Below are 22,388 nucleotides of genomic sequence, written 5' to 3'. Positions count from 1 at the left end.
TGTGCATAAAAACATTGAAATGTTGCAGCAGGGGCGCCTCGAACTTTAATTTATCGGAGGGCAGAATTCTCAATTTGTCGAATGGACTCCTAATTCTGCCGAATATAACTCCAAATTTTGCCGAATATAACTCCAAATTTTGCCGAATAGTACTCCAAACTTCGCCGAATAATGATAATGTTTTCGAATAGAACTCCAAATTTTGCCGAATCGTCAGACAAATTTTGCCGTATAAGGAAATTTTTGGGACGTCACTGTGACCTCCCGTGATCTCTCATTGGGGCAGCCCACTGTTGAAGTACCACTAAGGGATGGAAGACATTTTCAGATTCATAATTATTTTATTTCACGCAGTAACTCAGTGTTTAAACGAATGGATGAAGTACACCAAAAAAAGCAACCACAATCATAAAAAAACCACAATCATCAAAACCTTTTTTTTTCCTATGGGTTTGTTTTACAATTTCTTTTACTGAATTTTCGATATAAAATCAGAGTATCGGACTCACTCCTATGAGCTCCATGTCCGAAAAAATTTTCAAGCTGCAATTTTTTTTTTTTTTTTTTTTAAAGCTTGGAAGAGTTGCATGTTGCATACACTGTTATAACCAGGGGTTCCAGACGAGTGAAAATATTCCCTCTAAGGTGAAAGCATAGAGCCTGAAGGTGCAATGCAGGCCAGAAAATAGAGCAGAGGAGCCGAAACAGCATACAATCGCAAAAAGACTCATTGCGCATGCCCTTTTGCCTTAGACATACATTCAACCACCTCAATATGGCGGACAAATGATGATTGCGTTTGTGTGTCTTTCACATTGAATGAAGTACACTATTGGATTAAAACACAACTTTTCTAGGATTAATTATCCGAAATTACAAGTAAGTACAGCTTTTGATCACTTTGTAGCTTTTAGGGCTTTCTAACATAGTTAAGTGTTTAAAAGTGCATTTATTGCTTTTCAGTTACCGTTACTGTCTTTTAGTTTCAGTTAACCGTTACTATCGTAAAATTTCCATCATTCAAAACGCTACCTAAAAATATGTCATTATTTTCTTGAGTACTCGATAAGCAGCTTTTATTAATCACCAAAAAAAAAAAAAAAAAAACCTGCAATAATATTATCAATAATCAACAAGTGAGAATCTTAATAAAAATGATTCTTGTGCTTCGTAGATTATAACAGAAAGTTAGCGAAAAAAAAATCTCTCAGTCTAGCTCTTTTTTTTTTCTTTTTGCTTTTTCATTCAAGTGTTAGAATCATTTCCTGTTAGCGGTTAATATCTCAATAGCGTTAGGAATTTCTTTTGGTTTTCTAATTGTCAAAAAACTTCATGTGCATTTTATTTTGTTACTCTAGATTAACGTTTATGAAACGATTTTGTTTTTCCGTAACTGTAATATCCCTGAATATTTTTGGCTCATCATGTAAATAATCCATAAGTACAGCTATGCTTCATTTTCGGAATACGTCATGTTTTAGTAAATGTATAATTTCTCACATGTTTTAAATAATTACTCGTTTTTAAATTATAACGTATTGTATTTGTGACAGATCTTTGATACCAAGTGGAGGGGTAGATATTTATTGTTTTATTAATTTTTAACATTACTTTTTGTTAAAAAAAACCATCAGAACCCTGAATTTTTTCACATGTTTTTTAACGGCCCCAGAGTTATTATTCATATTATTTATTTTATGAATTTTTAAGAAAACGATAAAGATTTCACCGGTCCGCAAAGTTTTTCATTTGCTTTTACCGCTCCCGTGGGTCAAAAGAGGTTGAGAAACAATGAGCTATGAGCACTTCTTAACTATGTTGAAAGCTCTGAAATATGATCAAATGCTGTAATTACATGTTTTAATCATTCTCAATACCGAGTTCAATGTGAAAATGTCCAAAACGTAAAATATCATAAATCAAAACAAAACTTAAAGAAAGAAAAAAAAAAAATACACAACTGTATTCAAAAACGCACACAATACTGGGGATGGGGGAAGAGGATCTATAGTAAGGGTGCCATTTCTCTCTCCGAAGGATCCTTTTTTTTCACTCCGGCTGTCTAGTTTTTAAAAGGTGTCTGTTTTTCACCCTATATAGAGGTGCGATTTCGGCTCCGTATTGGGTACCGCTGGTGAACAAGCGTTTCTCCCCTGAAAGGTGCCGAATGCATCCTGTAGTTTTAACAGTGTATGTGTGTATGTCTGTATGTGCGTATGTATCTCGCATAACTCAAAAACGGTATGTCCTGGAAAGTTAAAATTTGGTACGTATATTTCTAATGGGGTCCAGTTGTGCACCTTCCCTTTTGGTTTTCATATCGCTAAGCTTTTGGCCGTCAAGTTTTGTGGTCAACTTGGAGACAAGTTTGGCGATTTTTTTAATTTTAATTTTTAAATCTGGTTTTAATTAGGCCAATGTTGGTGATATTTAAAGAGTTAACCACTGAATCACATTAAAATTGCCAATAATGGGGAAATAAATCTGTGTAAAAGGTTTTTTTTTGCCTCGGTTCACAAGAAACTAGGGGTGAAAATATTTAAGGGGAACCTTGTTACTCCAAACACCTTTATTTTCCTTTCCTACTCCAAGGCGCTATTATCATTAGATTCACGTAAAAGGAAATTATGTGATGCACACATCATCTTGTTTTGAATACAAGTAGTGTGGAAAACGAAAAGGAATGGAGGTAGAGCAATATTTTTACTTCCTTTTAAAAAAAAGGAAGTATTGTAATCGCAAAAAAAATTTTCACTCAAAAATCGACCTTAATGACTCGACCACACTAAGTTTTGTGGCCAACTTGGCAACAATTTTAGCGATTTTTATTTTTTAAAATCTGGTTTCAATTTGGCCACTGTTGGTGATATTTAGAGAGTAAACTATTGAATCACATTAAAATTGCCAATAATGGGGAAATGACATTAAATTGGAGTGAAAGGAAGTCATGTGATGCACACATCAGCTCGTTGTTATTTATTTTATAATTGTTATTATTTTTTTCTCTCTCTCTCTCTCTCTCTCTCTCTTTTTTTTGCCACTTAGTGTATTTCAATAACACAATACCTAGGGCTGAATTCTCCCCCCCCCCCCGATCCAATTTCGATAGGTGAGTGATACGCAGGGAGATTTACTTGGAAGTTGCGTAAATTTCTGTTTCTCCTCCGTCAAATCTCTCTTTAAATCTCTATTTTATTAGAAAGCTTAGACACTAGAATAATAATAAGAATATAAACGAATCTGTAGAGAACTTTGTTTCCAGTTATTGAATGACTAATGAATTAAATAGTACACCACTAAAAGCTTCCAAAAATCTGCAGTACATCAGGGTTTCCAAAAATAACTATTTTAGAGTTGTTACAGAAATTTGAACTTCCATTAACTTTACTAATCCTTTTTATTACCTTTCGTTAAGATGCCATTATATTTGAGAAGGGCTAACTGGAAAAGTATAAATAGAATCAAGTTATTGATTAAATCTAATCTACCTCTCAGAAAGGATACCGGAAGTAAATAAAACTATGTAGAAAATATAGCTTGACCACAGGGACATGCATTGCATTGCACCCCCGACGCCTCCCGCGCCGGAACACTTCATTTTATAAAAGGTAGGATCAACGAGAATTCCCAAGTAGCAAAGTTTTTACTGCTCGCACGATCTCACTGGTCCTATTACAAAATAAAGTGGTCCATTTCCGCTTCCAATTTCATCCATCATATTTCCCTGATTAAGCTATGTCGGTACATTTGTCTGTTTGGCACTGAAGTTATTTCAAACAGGGCTAATCAGACTGGCGAAATGCTCATGTTCGTTATTTTATTTTTTATTTTTTGGTTGTTCAGAAAAGTAAGACCGTTGTTAACCAGACGCTTAGATAGGCTCAAAAACAGGGAGGCTAAAAGAAGGAGCCTCATCTCCTTTGGCAGCGGGGCGAAAAAGTGACCGGATTATTCCATCGCCAATGGTGGCGCTAGTGGTCCATCTCTCGCAGTTCGCTCGCCTGATTTAACCGACCCCGAGTATTCGACTGGGTGGATGCCGGGCAGTTAGCTAGTTTGGGGCCATTGATACGAAAAATTTGTTGGAACTCAATAATATCGCGCGGTCAGCACGATGGACCTAAAATTACTTTCTTTCTTATATTTGTTTCTAGAATTTAGACATTAATTCTGTGTGTCCTCGATCTTCTTTCTCCTTAGTTCTTTTACTCCAATTAATTTATGCAGTAACTTCGATCAACCCTCTCCCCCCCTCCCCCATAAATTTTGCATGATATAAGCTCATTTTAAAATTAAATATTTCACAGTAATATGTGCAATAATATTTAGTTTCTTTTTTTGTTTACTTCTGCTGAAAAAGCCGTTTTCCCCCCCCTTTTTTTTCTGGTGGATTAATCTTTAAAAACGATAAGAAAAAAAATAATTAATACTTTGAACATTGAAAAAAAAACTGCTTTTTCGTTAGTTAATTGTGAACAATTAAAAAAGAATCTTACAAGAAAGTGCTATTTAATTCAAGCGTTAATCTAGTTTATTGCTTATATTTATCAAGCTAAGTTTCGTTTTCACTTACCATAATTACTTGGTTCTTTTATTCCAATATTTGGTTCTGTTACACCGAGTTTCTTTATCCTGCACCACCCCCCACACACACAAATTTCGTGCGATATTAGCTCATATAACTTAATATAGTTCACTGTATTATGTGCACCAATATTTAGTTTCGTTTTTGTTTAATTAATTACTTTTGCTGAAATAACCTTTTTTTTCTTTTTATTTCGTTGGATTTATCTTTAAAAACGATTAGAAAAAATATTAACACTCTGTATATTGAGAAAAAAAAATTGTTTATCGTTAGTTATTAGTGAACAATTACAAATAATGTTACAAGAAAGTGCTATTTATTACAAGCGTTGATCTTGTTTATAGCTTATATTTATCACATTGTGTTTCGTTTTCACTTACCATAGTTACTTTCTTTCTCCTCCTCCCATACATAAATTTCGTGTGATATAAGCTTACATAAAACTTTATGTATTACGTTTAGTTTGAAATTGTTGCTCTGCTCTGGATTTAAGTGAAATTTGAAGAAAAAAAAAAAGCAAAACATAAATATTTTGATGAAAATTATAAGTTAAACAGTTCAATCTTAATTTCAATTGAATTCTCTACATGAGTGCGTTATTGAGTTTTATCTACTACAGTGGAGTTTCTATTATTCAAGTTAAGCATATGTGAAATTTAATAAATAAGAAGAAAAAGGACATGGAAATATAACTAGAAGGAAACAAAATTAGTGATTTAAATTCCAAAACTTTAGTTGTTCATTGCTACTCTCTTTCTATTTTTTTAAATGAATAACTTTAAAATCAAGTCTTCTCGCTTACTCTTAAAATTAAATGCATAGTACTCAGAAAAAGTATGAAAACCGGATCGTAATTTACGGGTTTTATTGGGAGAAAATGTTTTCAAAAGCCAGCTAAAATCATTTTTAGTTTCATGGCAAATGAGCAGAACAGCCATATCAAAAACAATATACAAAATAGAACACAAAATTGCACAACACATAACAAGAATGAATGCTCGCTAAAGTCGTAGCAGAAATACAAATTAAACACATCGAATGCAAAATATGCCAAAAACCTAGGGTGGAGTAAAGTATTCTATGCTTCTTTGAACAGCTTTCATGGCGAAAGTAGTTTAATACTTCCAAATATACAGGTGATAGTTTTTAAAACACACTTGTTTACAATGCTTCGCTACGAGCGAAAAGATATAAGTAGTGCGAGAGATGATACTCTAGCGGCCTCTGGCGGAAGTGGAATTTTGTTGCCAAACTGCTAACATGGAGATTCGTCTCCTTCCTTTTACTCCCTGCTCAAAAATTATCATTGATTTTAGAAGTGTTCCTTCAGAAATTATTGCAAACACATAAAACTATTTATATACTCCACGACTTCACTTATATTGGCATTGGCTGCTGAAGACTCAACTTAGAAACCAGTTGAAAACAAGACAAACCAGAGTTGTTAAAATTCAAGCATAGTAGGAACGGATTTTCACTGTGCAGCAGTGTTGTTTGATACAGTTTCGTAATCGGCGTGTTTGTAAAATAATTGATTTTTGGACATTTTCGCGTGCCAACAATCGTGAGGCGGTTTATAGCAAATTTTAAGATTTCCTCTTCGATTGAGTTTTTTTTTTTTTTTTGGTCAAAGGGGAAAAAAAACCCTGCTAGTTGCCTGGAAGTTAGGTAAAATGATTTACGCAAAAAAAAGTGTAAATGGGATGGGAGCTGAAAAATGGGGAAATGAAGGCATTAAAAAAGGAAAAAGAAAGAGAGAGAGATTTTTTGGATAAAGCCATTGAAAATACTGAAAGATAAGAGAGTGAACTTTAAAATAAACAATTCCTCTTTTTCTTAGCGTTAAAAATATACGTTGTTATCCATGGTGAATTCATCGTAAGCAAGGTCATTCTTAAAATTTTAAATCTTCATGTGTAAAAGTATGTTGATGAACAGTTTAGGAAAAATAGTATCTTTCTTAATATATCCTCTATTTTCTTAAAATTGCAGTAAAAAAAATCGATTTTCATAATGAGTATATGATAATATAACACCAGGATTAATATTTGACGATCACGATTCTAAAATAGCAACTCACAAATTTATTTTTTACACATTTAAAAATGATGCGCTGTCTTACAAATCATTTTGTCATAAAGTAGCAAGTTAAATATTTTGTTTACTGCTTTAGGTACAGTTTGCAAATTAAGTTCAGAAGTTTAAAAATGCCGAAAAATTAACGAAATAATGCCTCTGAGTTCAGTTTTAAAAGCACATTAAAATCAAGGTTTACAAAATGACTTTTTCTGAAAAAAAAATAAATAAATAAATGGGCAACCTTTTTGAAATTAAATGGTGTAAGATTCTCAAAAGCATCAAGTTTATTTTTGGATAATTAGTCCCTTAAGAAAATGCGATGACATTTTTCCGAAAAACAATAATTTACAGGTCCTTCAACGACTATCGTTCGTACAACATTAAAATTTTTCTCTCAAAGTAGAAAATTACGCACAGTTCAGCTTTTTCTTTTCCTTTTCTCTCTCTTTTTTTTTTTTTTTTTTTTTTTCAAAAGGAATCGGAATAGTAATGTAATTTGAATCGATCAGAATATTTAAATAGACAGCTCTACTTATTGAATAGTTGAAACGTTTATTTTAAATATTACATTACTAAAAGTATCCTGTACCAACTCTAAATGTTTACGAGGCTCCAAAAATGAGCTTTGCAAAGTGGTCCTAGTCATTCATATTCGTTGACGTCCAAACTTCAGTTATAATCTGTTTAGCATCAGTTTTGAAGTTGTTTTCTTTAAGGTGCGAAGTGGAGCAGTTTAACTAAAATTCAGCAGAACAAGTAGAGTACAGTGAAATCTGTGAAAGTTGAGCACCTGCGGTGCATGACTTGGTAGTTAACTTAGACGAATGGTCAACTAATGGAGGTTGATAATAATGATTCAGGACTGATTCTGTGCCTGATAATAGTGGTTAACTTAGACAAGTGGTCAAACATACAAGGGTGGTCAACTTCACAGGTTTCACCTTACTCTTGCTTAGTTACTGAACAGCTAGAATGTGCAAAAAATTAATAACTATGCAACCAAATTTATTTTAGAGTGAGTTTGTGCAAATGTTTTGATTTGGAGTGTTTCCGAAGCGGTTTAAAACCTCGGCATTAGGTTTATCTAAACCCAAACTGCTGTATACTAGTAGTTTAATCTAAAAGCAAAATGTTTCGTCGTAGCAAATTGAATTGCAGGGGGGGGGGGGAAGGGAAGCATAGAATCTTGTTTTACTTATAATGACGCTGAAATGGGTGTTTTCCAAGATAAAGCGTACACGAAAACCTCCTTGTTAAAGTGAGTGCGTCGTGCAAATGACTAAAAACTCTTTGCTGACTGTTTATACATGTAGTATAGGCAAGCGTACTGCAGTTGACGACCAGTGCGATGCTGGATTTTCCCGCTCGGAGAGAAAGTTGCTCTCGCTTAACTGCATAAACTTTCCTCTTCCCCTTTGTTTACCTTCGGCAAAGTCTCTATTATTTTATTTGAAAGTGCCGTCAAAATTGAACGCGAGCAAAAAGGCCTTAATAAGCGTCGTGTCGAAGGGGGAGGGGCACACCTCCTGCATTCCAGAAGATTTCCCGACAGCCCTCACGGCAAGCTCTAATGAGGACTTCCCTTCATCGATCCACACCAGAAGCTTCATGTTGACCGTGGCGGCCATGTTTGTTCTTCCTTGCTTGCTTTAAATTAGTCTTCCCTCCGCTGTTGACATCTAATTATCAGCCAGGGCCATTCAGAGCACTTTTACGCCTAATGGTCTAATTGTCTGGAGCGCCTTTCCTTCCTCATTAATTAGCTCCTGCATCCGCAAAACTTTTCATCACCCACGCGCCTAAATTGGAGACTTCGATATAAATATGAGATCTACGCCGAGGGATTTTGGTAAACACGGCATTACACTCAAAAAGCAAACGTTAGGGATTGCGCTTTTAAATAGGCTTAAGAAATCGGAAAAGTAAAAACGGCTCTTATTCCCGAATGAAGGAAAAATTATTTTCGTCTCCTCTTTTCATTGTCACTTTTTTCTTTCTTTTGCCCCATTTTCGCTTTATTATTCCGATTATATTTGTGATTTCGACTCTCGCTTCTTTTAGCGGGAAATAAAACAATATCGTAATTTTTATCCTCGTTAAATACAAGAAATATCGGGCTTTATATCTTATTAGGAATGAATCTGTGATCAAGTTAGCATTTTAGGAGCTTCGTCATGTCTTTTAGAAGCAAAATGATGGGTAAAAAAGAAAAAAAAAACCTTATTAAATTTACAAATGCAATATATTTTTCAAGCCCAATATATTTTTTCCTATTTTTATTAAATATTTCTAAAGCAGGTAATTTCCTTAAGTAAATCAAAAACATCAGCAACCCTTTCAAAAAACAAAAATCTGTGAATAAAGTTGAATTTTTTTACGATTCACTTGCAATTATTTAACGTGTGGCAAGTCTTTAAAGCTTAATTCAAAAAATGTTCATCGTTTTTATTCTTCGAGAACATTACAGATCAAACCGTACAAAAATAACATGTTGTACTGTATTATATTTATCCAATCAAAAATGTTGCTTTTTGTTAATATATATAGAGTGACTCCCAAAAGTGTGCGTACACTTTGAATTTTTTTAGTGAAATCAAAATAACGCGAAACTGAATTCGAATATGAAGTCCAATATTTTTTCACATCATTCCTATGTCGTTAGAAATAAAATCCTGTAGTTTTTTCAAAATATTGACGGATCTTCTTTTTGAAATGGGTCAAAAAACGAAGAGACAGAGAAATAATACGATACCAAAGTCATCGTACACTCAAGTATTTTCGAATAAATTCATGATTAAAATTATCATACGTGGTTTTTTTTTTATTATTTTTGCATTGTGTTGACCATTAAAAGTCATTTGGCTGTAATTTTTTGTTTATTAATTCCTTAATATTGTGCTTATTACTTTAAAATGGCTGGTATTCGTAAAATACCTCAAAACACCATTCGAAATTCGAATTTTTTCCTCACAGTAGCGGTAAATTGGTTTGAAATATATTTAAATTAGTTAATTTATTCCATTATATAGTGAAGTGCTCGATAAAATGCTTTAAAGAAAAGAATCAGACCGAAAACAAGGTAAGAAAAGGTCAACCGGCAAAGTTGACAAAGAGTGATCGGAGATTTACAGTTAAAAAATTCATGAAAAAAAAAAAAAAAAAAAAAAACACATTTGAGGGCTGTAAAAGTTTCTGCAGAGTTAAATAAAAAATTTTACATCTAATTTTCACCTAAAGTTGTTCTCCAAGTTCTCTGATTAGTTGGATTAAATGGATCTTCTTCTCGCAGAAATTTTCTTGTTCGAGCGAAAAAACAGAAAGCTTACGCTTTTCGTCGCAAAATCAATGATAAATAAGCTCTAAACGTTTTGTAATTACTTCTTACTTACAGATAAAAATGAATTCAACATTTTTGGTTAAATTGTTGCATAATTGTAAATAGAAGAATAAATTAGGAACTTAATCTTAAGAACTTAGTTGGACTAGTTAATCAGGACGGTGAAGGTGTTCTTGTGTGAGGGTGCATATCAGCATCAGGACTTGGTAGTTTGGAATTTTTTGATAAAATAATGAACCTCGCTGATTATTTAAGTATTTTAAGAACCAATTTTAAACTCTTAGGCAAAAATTTTGGTTATCGGAAGCAACTTTTTTTTTAAATCAAGATAATGATAAGAAGCACACGGTTTTCAACGTTTGCGTCTAGTGCCTCAAAAATTGTTCTAAAGTTTAGAAAATTCCCCTTCAATCTCCAGATTTGAACTTAATGTACTATATTTAGAGATATCTGGAGGCTAGATTACGAAAATACGGCTTTGAAACGAAAATAGAGCTAGAAACAGTAAGACTCGATGTGTCGAAGTGTGGTTGAACACTTGCTCAGAAAATTACGCAAAAAAGAAAGAATAAAGAATGAAATCTATTCCCAGACGTTTAAAAGGTGTTGTTGATGCTGCATGGTATTCTATTAAATAATAACTTAATAAAAAGTTAGATTATTCAATAATAGGGGAAACCATGGTAAAGTGGATACCCCGGGCAAAGCGAATACTGCCTATAATAAGTTCAATTTCTTTGTTTGTAACAACTACAATAATTAGCATTGTAGCAAAATAATGTTTTTTGAATTTGTTCTTTTTAACTTTCGATAGCTATTTTATTTTTAATGTTTAGTTTTATGACAAATAATGTTGTTGTTCGCTTTGCCCTAGTACTGAATCCACTTTACCCGGGATGTTGGGCAAAGTGGATATTCATGCCATTGTTGAAAATTGGCCTTATTTCTAAAAGTTCAATTAATATTAAGGACAACTGTTATTGCATAACGTAAGTTCATTAAATGAAGAGTGATTATAAACATTTGTTTCAATTTCCCCAGTTATTATTAAACGACAGTAATTAAGGAAATCTTAAGGTGTTCACGTTGCCCGGGTTTCCCCTATATAGACATTTTTTAAAGCGAACGAAGACTTTTGTCAGATAAAATTTCCGGCACTTTTTGTATTTTGATTTTGAAATATTAAGTTTTAAAATTTTTATAAGAAATGTCATGTAGATTTGTTGAAAATTGATCGTAGATATTCTAATTTAATACCTATTCCGAAAGATTAATTCTAACCAATGGATATTCATGTGAAACATCAACTTTCTAATACATTTTCTTGTATTCAAAAAATAATGATATTTGTTAGTGCTGCGGGCGTAACTGTGCGGTCACATCCACAACACGTACAAATCATTATTTTTCAAGTTCAAAAAAATATTTTTATTTTAAAGTTGATACTTCATATCTATACTAATAATATAAAGCTGAAGAGTGTGTTTGTTTGAACGTGCTAATCTCAGGAGCTACCGGTTCGAATTAAAAAATTATTTTTGTGTTGAATAGTCCATTTATTGAGGAAGGCTATAGGCTATATAACATAGTGCTATGATTAATAGGAGTGGAGCAGCAATAAACTGAAATTAAATCGAATAATATTCATGATGCATTTTTTATTGCATCAATAGCTCGTACTTTTGTTGCAGAAATAGCTCAGTCAGTAAAGCGCTGGGCAGCACAATAGGGTCTCGGATTCGCATGCGGCTGCGGGAGGGAAGAATTTTAGCTTTTATTGCCAGGCTCATTTCAAAAATATTTAATTTATAAATCAAGGGTTTGCAATTATTTTTTATTGAAAAAGAATTTTTTTTTTTTTCGATTTTCTTCTTTAACGGAAAACATCGATGTGGATGAGGTGTGTAATTTTTTACTATATATATATATACTATATATATATATATATATATATATATATATATATATATATATATATATATATATTATATTATATATATATATTTCTTATACATATATAGCAAAGTGTAATGTACTTAAAATAGTCTTTTAATACATTGTTATCTTATTAACGCGGGTGAAACCGCGGGGCACAGCTAAAAATAAATAAAAGAAAGTATAAATTGTTTCTCGATATTATTACTGATCCAGACAACGCTGGGTATGTTTGCTAGTTATGATATATAATAGTTTCTTATGCTCGAAACTATCACAATTAAAAGAGACGTTTTTAATTCTCGGAATAAAATGCACAAATATATGCTTAAAAATGTCATAGAGTTTTTTTTCTTTTGTAACACATAAATCGAACATCATTAGAAGATTTAGATCAGTTTTGTTATCTCATCACAGGACGAGAATGGAAATAACACACCAAAAAGGAAAAAGAAAAAAAAGAGAGAGAGTTTTTTAAAACATACTTTCAAACAAAACTTAACATAGGGAACTTTTTCCACGTCATATTAATAATAAAAAAAAGTTTTATTCACATTTTATAGCCATTGAACTTTAGAAAAAATATTTTATTTTTCCTCTTTCTAAAAATGTTCAGTGTCTTTTATTTCCCTTAAGGTTAATAAGAGTCCTAGGATATCCAATACTCTTTCGGATTAGAAGAAGTTTAAAAGCGTATTAAGAGAAGCTTCAGTTACTTGCTACAATCTTAAGTTGCAAAAAATTTTAAAAAATGTGATTAAAAAATAAGATAAAGATAAAGAAGGAGAGAAAATGTTCATTTTAGTATCCATGAAATTAATTGTAAAATTCAAACTATGAATGTGAGAACAAAATAAAGGGAAAATAAAACCAATGATGCCAAATACGAACTTAGTTAAATTTTTAATACTATCGGCAGTTGCATCCTTTTTATCTCCATTGGATAATATAAGACCGCATCCATTAACAGCCTGTTGAATTTATATACACTGTTAAAACTACAGGTTGCATTCGGCACCTTTCAGGGGTGAAACGCTAGTTCACCAGCGGCACCTAATACGGAGCCGAAATTGCACCTCTAACTAGGGTGAAAAACAGGCACCTTTTAAAAAATAGGCAGCCGGGTGAAAAGAATGAACCTTCGGAGAGAGAAATGGCACCCTTACTGTAGATCCTCCCCCCCCCTCCCCCGTATTGTGTGCGTTTTTGAATACAGTTGTGTATTTTTCTTTTTTTAATAGTTTTGTTTTGATTCATGATAGTCTACGTTTTGCACACTTTTCACATTGCATGAATTCAGTACTGGAAATGATTAAAACTTGTAATTACAGCATTTGACCATATTTCAGAGTTTTCAACATAGTTAAGAAGTGCTCATTGCTTTAATTCATCTGATCGTTCTCTACATTAGTGTTTCTCAACCTCTTTTGACCCACGGGTCGGTAAAAACAAATGAAAAACATTGCGAACCTGTGAAATTTTTATCCTTTTCTTAAAAATAAATAAAATAAATAATAATAATTATAATAACTCTCGGGGCGGTAAAAAACTTGTGAAAATTCTGCGTACTGATGAGTTTTTTTTTTTTTTACAAAGTAATATTAAAAATGAATAAAACAATAAATATCTACAGACCTTATTTGGTATCAAAGAGTTGTCCCAAATATATTTAAAGTTAAAGACGAGTAATTATTTGACTAATCATAGTTAAGTTAATGATCATTTGTGAGAAATAACCGCACCGAAAGTAAAGTGTAGATGTACTTATGAATTATTTACATGAACAGCCAAAAATATTCTGGGATATTAAAGTTACGGAAAGACAAAATCGTTTCTCAAACGTTCAAAATTTCAATCAAAATAACAATAAAATAAAATGCGCATAAAATTTTTCGACAGTTAAAAATTTAAAGAAATTCCTAACACTATCGAATAACCGCTAACAGGAAATGATTCAAACACTTGAACGAAAAAGCAAAAGAAAAAGATAGACGGAGAGAGATTTCTTTTTTATTTTTTGCGCTCGCTACACAAAGCACAAGAATCATTTTTATTTAGGTTCTCACTTGTTGATTATTGAAAATAACATTGCGGTTACTATTTCGGTGATTAAATGTTGCTTATCGAGTACTCAAGAAAATAATGATAGATACATTTAGTAGCGTTTTGAATGATGGAATTTTCACGACAGTAACGGTAACCTGAAAATAAACAACTAACGGTACTACGGTATCGTAACGGACTAACGGTAACTGAAAAGCATTAAACGTACTTTTAACTATGTTTGAAAGCCTAAAAGCTACAAAGTGATCAAAAGCTGTACTTACTTGTTATTTTAAAGAATTATCCTACAAAAGTTGAGATTTAATCCAATAGTGTACTTCATTCAATGTGAAAGACGTAGAAGCCACGCGTAGTGCAACCTATCATTCGTCCGCCATATTGAAGTGGTTGAATGGTGAATATATGCCGGAAGCGCATGCGCCAGCAAGTCATTTAGCGATTGCTTGCTGTTTTGGCACCCCTGTCTACGACTCTCTGCTACTTTCGCACCTCTGTTTTACTTCCTGGCCAGTATGGCACCCTTGGTCACCATGCTTTCACCTTAGGGGGAATATATTCACTCGTCTGGAACCTCTGGTTATAACAGTGTACGAGGGAAATAAAGAACATTGACATAAAAAATCAACCTGTAGATCGAAAGAACTATATGAAATAACATTTACACCACATGCAATGTGTACTGAATATAGATTCGAACTACCAGTATTTGAAAGAGCTAGCAAAATTTGAAGGTCCTTACGAATGAAAGAAACTCAAGTTATAGCTCAATTTAAAACCTTTCGAATATTTTTTTTCAAGAAGATTGATTCAGATTACCAATCTGAAAATTAATTACTAACAAGTGATAAGCTGTGATGCATTATTACTCTTTTTATTAAAATGTATGCTTCTTGCCACCCCACCATTCCCCGAAACAGGCGCGGATCCAGGATTCGACTCTTGAGGGGATAGTTGTTTTTCCAATTTTCGACAAAATTTGAGACTATCTGTAATGATTTTGGATGGACGGGGGGGGGGGGGGCTTCACACACAGTATTCTTATTTTCAGAAGAGTTGCAGAACAAATTAGCTGACCAAGAATCTGCAACTGATAAAGGTTTTTAACTTAAAGATTTCTTTTAAAAATAATTAAGGTTCTCTCCTAAAATTGTTAAAATTACTTTGCTTTATCCTAGACATGTTCATTTCTTCTCTTCAGTAAGAAAGAATGCTTCTGAAAGAATAAATAAATAAATAAAATCAACTCAGCATTCTGAGGTAGGAAGGAGCCTTGTGGACCCTTCTTTGGTTGCGCGACATAAGAAGAGTAATTTAAGACTATCTTTGATGATATTACGGAAATGAGTTGTTCGGCTGCTGACTTCCAGATATTTTTCAAAGCTTAAGTCTTAAAAATACTATTGTAAACAGTCTTTCGTAATGCTAAAGGAAGGAATGGGGTTCATGCGTATTTTTTTGAAAATGTTTCATCAACGCAATTTCAAACGATCTTCGATGATCCCTCGCAAAGAGAGGTTTTGAGGCTCTCCTCCCGGAAATTTTGTAGAAAAGGAAATTCTAAAAACGTAATTGTAGTATCTCTTTGATGACGTTAGGCGTTAGGGTAAAGGTTTGGATCTGGAACTTTCTCCTTAACAAATTTCGAATTTGAAGTTTCACAAACGCAATTTTTTACAATCTTCGGTGATGGCAGGGAGGTGAGAGGTTTGTCCCTTCCGCTGTACATTTTTAAAAGCTAAAGTCGTAAATAAAAACACAATTGCAGGTCAGCTTTAACGATAGGAGAAGAGATGGAATTCTGATACTCTCTCTCTCTCGGAAATTTTTCGATATTGAAGTCCCAAAAATGCAATTTTAGCGATTTTTGATGACGTTACATAGAAAGATAATGGGTTCCCTTACACCGCAGTTTTTTTGGTAGTGAATGTTAAAAACACAATTTCAGATGATCTTCGATAATATTAAGGGAAAGGGGATGGGGGGGTCAGAGGAAATGTTTCAGAATTGAAGACCGAAACATTTGCAATCAACATGTGTAATCAGGATACGTATATAGTAAAGGTAAAATTATTAAAATCAATCACCCCTCAATTTCTGTATCCGCTGTTAAGAACGGACAATTCTCATGATATTGTGCTCTTAGGGTGAGGACACGCAGACGCGCTCCACCTGTCATTGCTTGAGAAACGGTGAATGAAACAAACATATTTTTAAAAATGTATTTGTTTTGTACCCAGTTCCAAAACTTAACCTAAATTTAGAGGGAATCTCATAAGTTTCAGATATTGCGCCCTGCAGAGATTGAGAACCTGGAAAATGAACTAAATCAATTTTTCAAATATCTTTCTTTCTTTTGTACCCAATTCCAAAGCTTTCCCAGTAAATGTATAGGGAAACTCATAAGTTGCAGATATTGCGCCCCACAGATTGAGTACCGGTGAATGAACCAAACAAATGTTCCAAATGTCTTTCTTTCTTTTGTGTAACCAATTCCGTAACTTTCCCCCTAAATTTAGAGAGAAAACTTATAAGTTGCGGATACTGCGCAACCTAGAGGGGCGCGGAAGCGGCCAACTTCCCACAGGTTAAGAACCGGTGAATGATATAAATTAATTTTCCAAGTATCTTTAAGTACTTTTCCAAGTATCAACTATACTAGGGAGACGTGCCCCATTCCCCACAAATTGAGAACTGGTGAATGACCCAAATAAATTTTCCAAATGTCTTTCCTTCTTTCTTTTGCACCCAATTCCAAAACTTTCCCACTAAAATTAGAGGGAAAACTGTTGCAAATATTGTGCCCCCTACAAGGGCACGGGTGCGTCCTACTCCACACAGGTTGAGAACTAGTGAATGAGTCAAATATATTTTCCACGAATCTTTTTTTTCTTTTTGGTGTTTAATTATTCGTTTACAAATCCACACATTTCACTACTACAATACACAAATTATTTACTGATTTCTATACATGAAACTTAATTGAGTGAAAACTACTGAAGAAAAAATGCAAAGCAAAACCAACTTAAAATTACACTAACGAAAAATAGAAAGGCAAAGTTAAATTAAGCGGAAAGCAGAAGTTTACAATCATTGATGTTATTGAGTGCGCGGGAAATATATATTTTGCTGCTTGCTCACAGATTAGGTTACAACCAGTGTCCTTCTTGGTGATAGGGGGGATGGGAGGGGGGAGTTACTACTGTTTTTTTTGGGTTGTGCTTTTGTGAATAATGTTTCAAATCAACATAATTTTTTAGTAGATCTTACTGAGTGCTTAGGGTCTATGTAGCTGAAAGTAGTAGTAGTCGGGGCGCCTTCGGCAACCCCCTTCTTACTGGCGCCCCTAATTCCTCCAGGGGAGGGGGCAATTGCCCCAATTGTCCCCCCCCCCTCTAGATGCGCGCTTGCCCCGAAATATTTTCCAGAAGAAAGCGAATGTATGAAGTACTGATGTTTCATCTGCGTTAAATATGGTTATCAAATGAGTAAAGGCATTTAAAATTATGCTAACGCACAACTTAGTATTCAATGTTATTTCACCAAAGCCACTGAATACATAATTAGCTATTTCATTTTACCTCATACAAACTAAAAGCGAGGAAAATTATCTGTTAAAAGTGAACCGAATTGACTCAAGTTTACTCGCGTTTAGAGCGAGCGCTTGGCTATGTCCCGATGAATTGAATGAATTAAAAAGTTGATTGTACTCATCGGAATGAGAATGGTAGCAGCACATGTGCCTGGTGTGATGCCTTGCTTACTGCCACCTGAAGGATTCCTTTGCTTTTCTACCTGGTTACACATTCTGATAACCGCTCGCTCGAAGGTTGATTCAAATAAGTTGCCTCATGTCAAGGAGGCCTAAAATTCCAGGAACAAAGTAGAATTATATGCGTAAAAATGAGTGACTTAAACAAATGGATTAAGCAAGAGAAATAGATTTCAGAAACTTCATATCAGCGCTCAAGAACAGCTTCCAAACTGAAACTTCATAATTGTTGGATTACACATTTGCTGAGTGTTTTTCAACTTTTTTCTTAAATGAAAAGTATCTAACTGATATTATACCTTTGTTAGCACAGTGCAGCATTAGACCTTCTACAGTTTCTTTTGACGTCAAACGTACTAAAAATGTATGAAGTGGTGCAAATTTAACCCGCAGGAATTAAAGTTACCCTAAATAAGCGTATGAATATCTGAACAAAAGACAAAAGAGAGATCTAACGTTTTTCTAAAATCTAATTCAAACACTACGAATGACTACGAATTTAAACCAAAAAAAAAAAAAAAAACACGAGATCCAAAGTTTTTTCGAAACAAACAACTCAAGCATGTTACCCTAAACCAGCGTTTCTCAATTTCTTTGACAAGTGGAACGCTTTTTAATATCCACATTTTTCACGAAACCCCTGGTTTATCTTCAATAGCATAGTTTAAATGCAACATTCAAAGATGACTTACTATAGCAATAAAAATAAAATATTTTAAAAACGTAATACCTTTTGTCATCAAAAATAACACTTAAAAAATAAATAAATGTCATTTCAATACAAATTTTATATTCTTGTACTAAGTTCCTACATTGACAATACTTGAGTATATAATCCACAATTCGTTTAGATATTTTATCTGCTGTTCATTCGGAAAATATTGATTGAATACTTCTTTCAGAACTTATTTTTATCGATGTTTTAAGTGACTATTTTGAATTTAAAAGACGAAACCTTGACTGACCTCATTCGGAAAATATTGATTGAATACTTCTTTCAGAACTTATTTTTATCGATGTTTTAAGTGACTATTTTGAATTTAAAAGACGAAACCTTGACTGATCTCCATGGAATCTTGGGGTTCCGCGGAATCCAATTTAAGAAAATCTGCCCTAAATGACTGTGTGGATATTTGAATAAAAGACATAAAAGAGAGAGATCCCAAGTTTTTCCGAAAACCAACTCAAGCATGTTGTCGTCTTCCACTGCTAATTCATTCAAACACTTATGCAGAATCCACCGTCTAAAGGATCGTTAACAAATATAGAAATCGTATCACAAGCAGGCATTAGGCTCAACATAGTGTGTAATCACTGCAGCTGGATAAGCCTTTCAAACGAGATATGCTGATCGTCAACGCCTGAGCTGTGATAATACGTTGCACTTTTACGAGACTTGAATTCAGCTCAGGAGAATATTTTCTGAAGTCGATTTGTTTTTTTACGACCGTTTGGCTCATTTATGGCCGAGCCTACAGTATGGACGAATTCCGCTTTTCTATAAAACACCTCCGAAGAAGATACTGTTTTGGCTGTTACCGGTGCTTCGGACAACGATTTGTGCAATTTATCGTCGGTTGAAGGTTGAACTTATCGAGGAATATTTGGATATTTTTCTGCACTTAAGCGTGAGTGTATATGGGGTTCTAGAAGGTAAGGTTTTTCTTTTCTTTTTTACTTTCCCCATTGCTACACTATTTATACAATACAATTATATACTTGTGATGGCATAAAAAAGTCTAAGTTGAATCTAAATTGAACTTAGACAAATTTATTTCTATCTGTTGAACTGTAACCACATTGAGTGTGGTTGAACTCAGCTCGGGAGAATATGTTCTGTATGAGATTTTTTAAAAATATTTTACAATCATTTGGTTCGTTTATGATCAAGCCAATACAGTATGGATGAATTTCGCTTTTCTGTGAAACACTTCCTTAGAGGATATTGCTTTTTGGGTGATACAGGGGCTTTGGACAATGATTTGTGCAATTTATTGCCAGTTGAAGGAATACTTGAATGTTTTTCCGTGATACGCATGAGCGTATATGGTTCCAGAAGGTAAGGTTTTTTCTTTTTTTTTTTCTTTATTGCTACACTATTTAAATAATTTCTATGCAAAGATTATAAACTTGTAATGATATAAAAAACGGATTTAAATTGAAAAGAGGAATTAAAATATATTTGTTGAAATGTAACCCTTTTGAGTATTACACGACTGAATTCATTTCGGAAGAATCTTTTTTTGAAGTCGTGTTTTATTTTATTTATTTATTTATTGTTTTGACGACTGTTTGGCTCATTTATGGCCAAGTCTACAGTACAGACGAATTCCACTCTTTTATAAGGCACCTCCGAATAAGATGCTGTTTTGGTTGTTACCGATGCTTTGGAAAATGGTTCGTCAAAATTTATTGTCGGATGAAGGTCGATCTGTAACGTGAACATTTGGATTACTTTTCTTGTCTTACGCATGAGCGTGTATGGTTCAAGGAGGTAAGGTTATTTCTTTTTTGTTTTCTTTTTAATTTTCTTTGTTGCTATAATATTTACATAATAAAATAATATGCTTGTGATGGTAAAAAAAATAAATAAATGATCTAAATTGCAGATACAAATTTATTTTTATTTGTTGAATCGTAACCTTTTGAGCATGGTTATCACCATTTTTTATACGAATTAATAGACTAATATTATTAATTGTTAATTCATGACTGTTACTGATTTGTAAAATTTAAATTAATTACTTTGACGAAATCAAATAATAAATTGCATTTTAAGAATTTCAATTTATCCCTTTCCAAAAATCAGTGGTATTGTCTTTAACAACGAATTTTTGAATTTTTTACTTACATACTTCAAAAATAAATCTAAAATTTTTCAAAAACTCCTTCGAAAGTAAGATGCGGAAGGTGCTCATTCATTGTTTCATTTTCAGAAGAAGACGTACAATATTTTCAGTTGTGCATTATTGCTACAAGATCAAATAATATGATGAGTAACATTTTTGTGAGACCAATGTAAAAGTCCAACTTTTCAGCTGAGCATTAATCTAAAAAGTGACTGAATGATGCCGAACAGTAGTCTCTTTAGCCCTAGGGTGTGATAGTTAGGATTTCTCCAAAGGTTGCTTTAAACTGAGTCTTAAAGTTTTTAATTTCAAAAAAATTCCGATAAAGAATCCTCTCTCCCACAACAATGAAACTGTTGAATGTTGATCTAGGCTCTTGGACCAACTAGAACAGACACTCCGCACAGTGAAGGGGACAATGACATTAAAATTATATTTTTTTTCACTTCTTGTTCAACGATTAGCCTGTATAATTTAATGATAGCGAGACAACGTAAGTTGTAGAGGAAGACAGGAATACAACGATAGATGCAATTAGAAATGTGCGTCATTTGAAAGTTTCTTCGGTTTCTAACGAGTTGTCCGATTGTAATTCAAAACAGGACATTATGATTGCAAAGGTCAAGACTAAAGGTCACCACTCGCCACTTGGCAACTAACTAAAAGAAAGTGGTGACTAAAAATAACAGCACCATTCGCAACTCTGCCCAACCCAATATGTTATTTAAAGGAGATTTTTTGTACGAAGTTTGAATGTTATGAATGAGTGAAATTATGAATGAAAGTGAATAACAATTTTTTAAGTTGTCAACAACATTCTAAAATTTTAAGTTTTATCAGCAATTTTAAAGCTAATTTGTAAGGAGTTTTGGATTTGAAAGAAAAGTGGGAATACAAAGGAGTAATGATTTAAAAATGTGCTACTGCTCACCCCTGGCGACCGGAAAAATCCACATATTTATCTTTATGTGATTGATACACATATACAAGTCCACATATAGCTCATCTAGAAAATAATAAATTTCATTAAACTTTTTCTACTCATTATTTAATTAGTAATAACTTTTCAAAAATGCGAAAAAGTTTACTTTTAAATTGCTATGCTGATACTCAATAAATATCTCACAGAAAAACATTTTACAAATAAAGCGATATGCTCTTGAAATACAATCGACATCCAATCCGTAGATCAACATTTAATTTACAGTGCGTATTTTCTACACTGGACTCTAATTCAAATATTTAGCTCCGCTGATAAATTGGTTCTTTAGGTTAATGATTATTCAATACGGTTCGGAACACCAATCCCTAACTCGATTTTGTTCAACAGGGAGGAAGCCCATCTTTTGCACCGATTATCGACACATTCTGAGATTGACCTTCCCATGTCTAGGGAAACAATTGGCGTAAAATGAAGCATGGAGGGGGTCCATCACTCCATGCCCTTTTCCCTAATATCTTCAGGGGAAGCGCTCTTCTTCACAATGGAGGAGGCTTTTATCACTCCCCGCCAGGCCTGACTTCATTGGTGGAAATATTGCATTCGAAACTGAAGGGGGAGGAAGGGGGGGACCTGTCCCTATCCGTCAAATATCTTTACTCCCCTCTTCACTTTCCAAATGATTCCGAACTCCTGGGCTTCTCTTCCTTGGATGGAAAGTCTTTTCCGTTCGTGTTTTGCCGGCATAGTGTCTGTCTCGCCGGATTTGGCTGTTCTTCGCGCTTCCAGAGTACTTTAAGGCCACTGTACTGTATTAGGAGAGCTAACTC

This window comes from Uloborus diversus, chromosome 3 (assembly GCF_026930045.1).
Source record: "Uloborus diversus isolate 005 chromosome 3, Udiv.v.3.1, whole genome shotgun sequence".
Classification (NCBI taxonomy): Eukaryota; Metazoa; Arthropoda; class Arachnida; order Araneae; family Uloboridae; genus Uloborus; species Uloborus diversus.
This window is presented reverse-complemented; position numbering follows the sequence as displayed.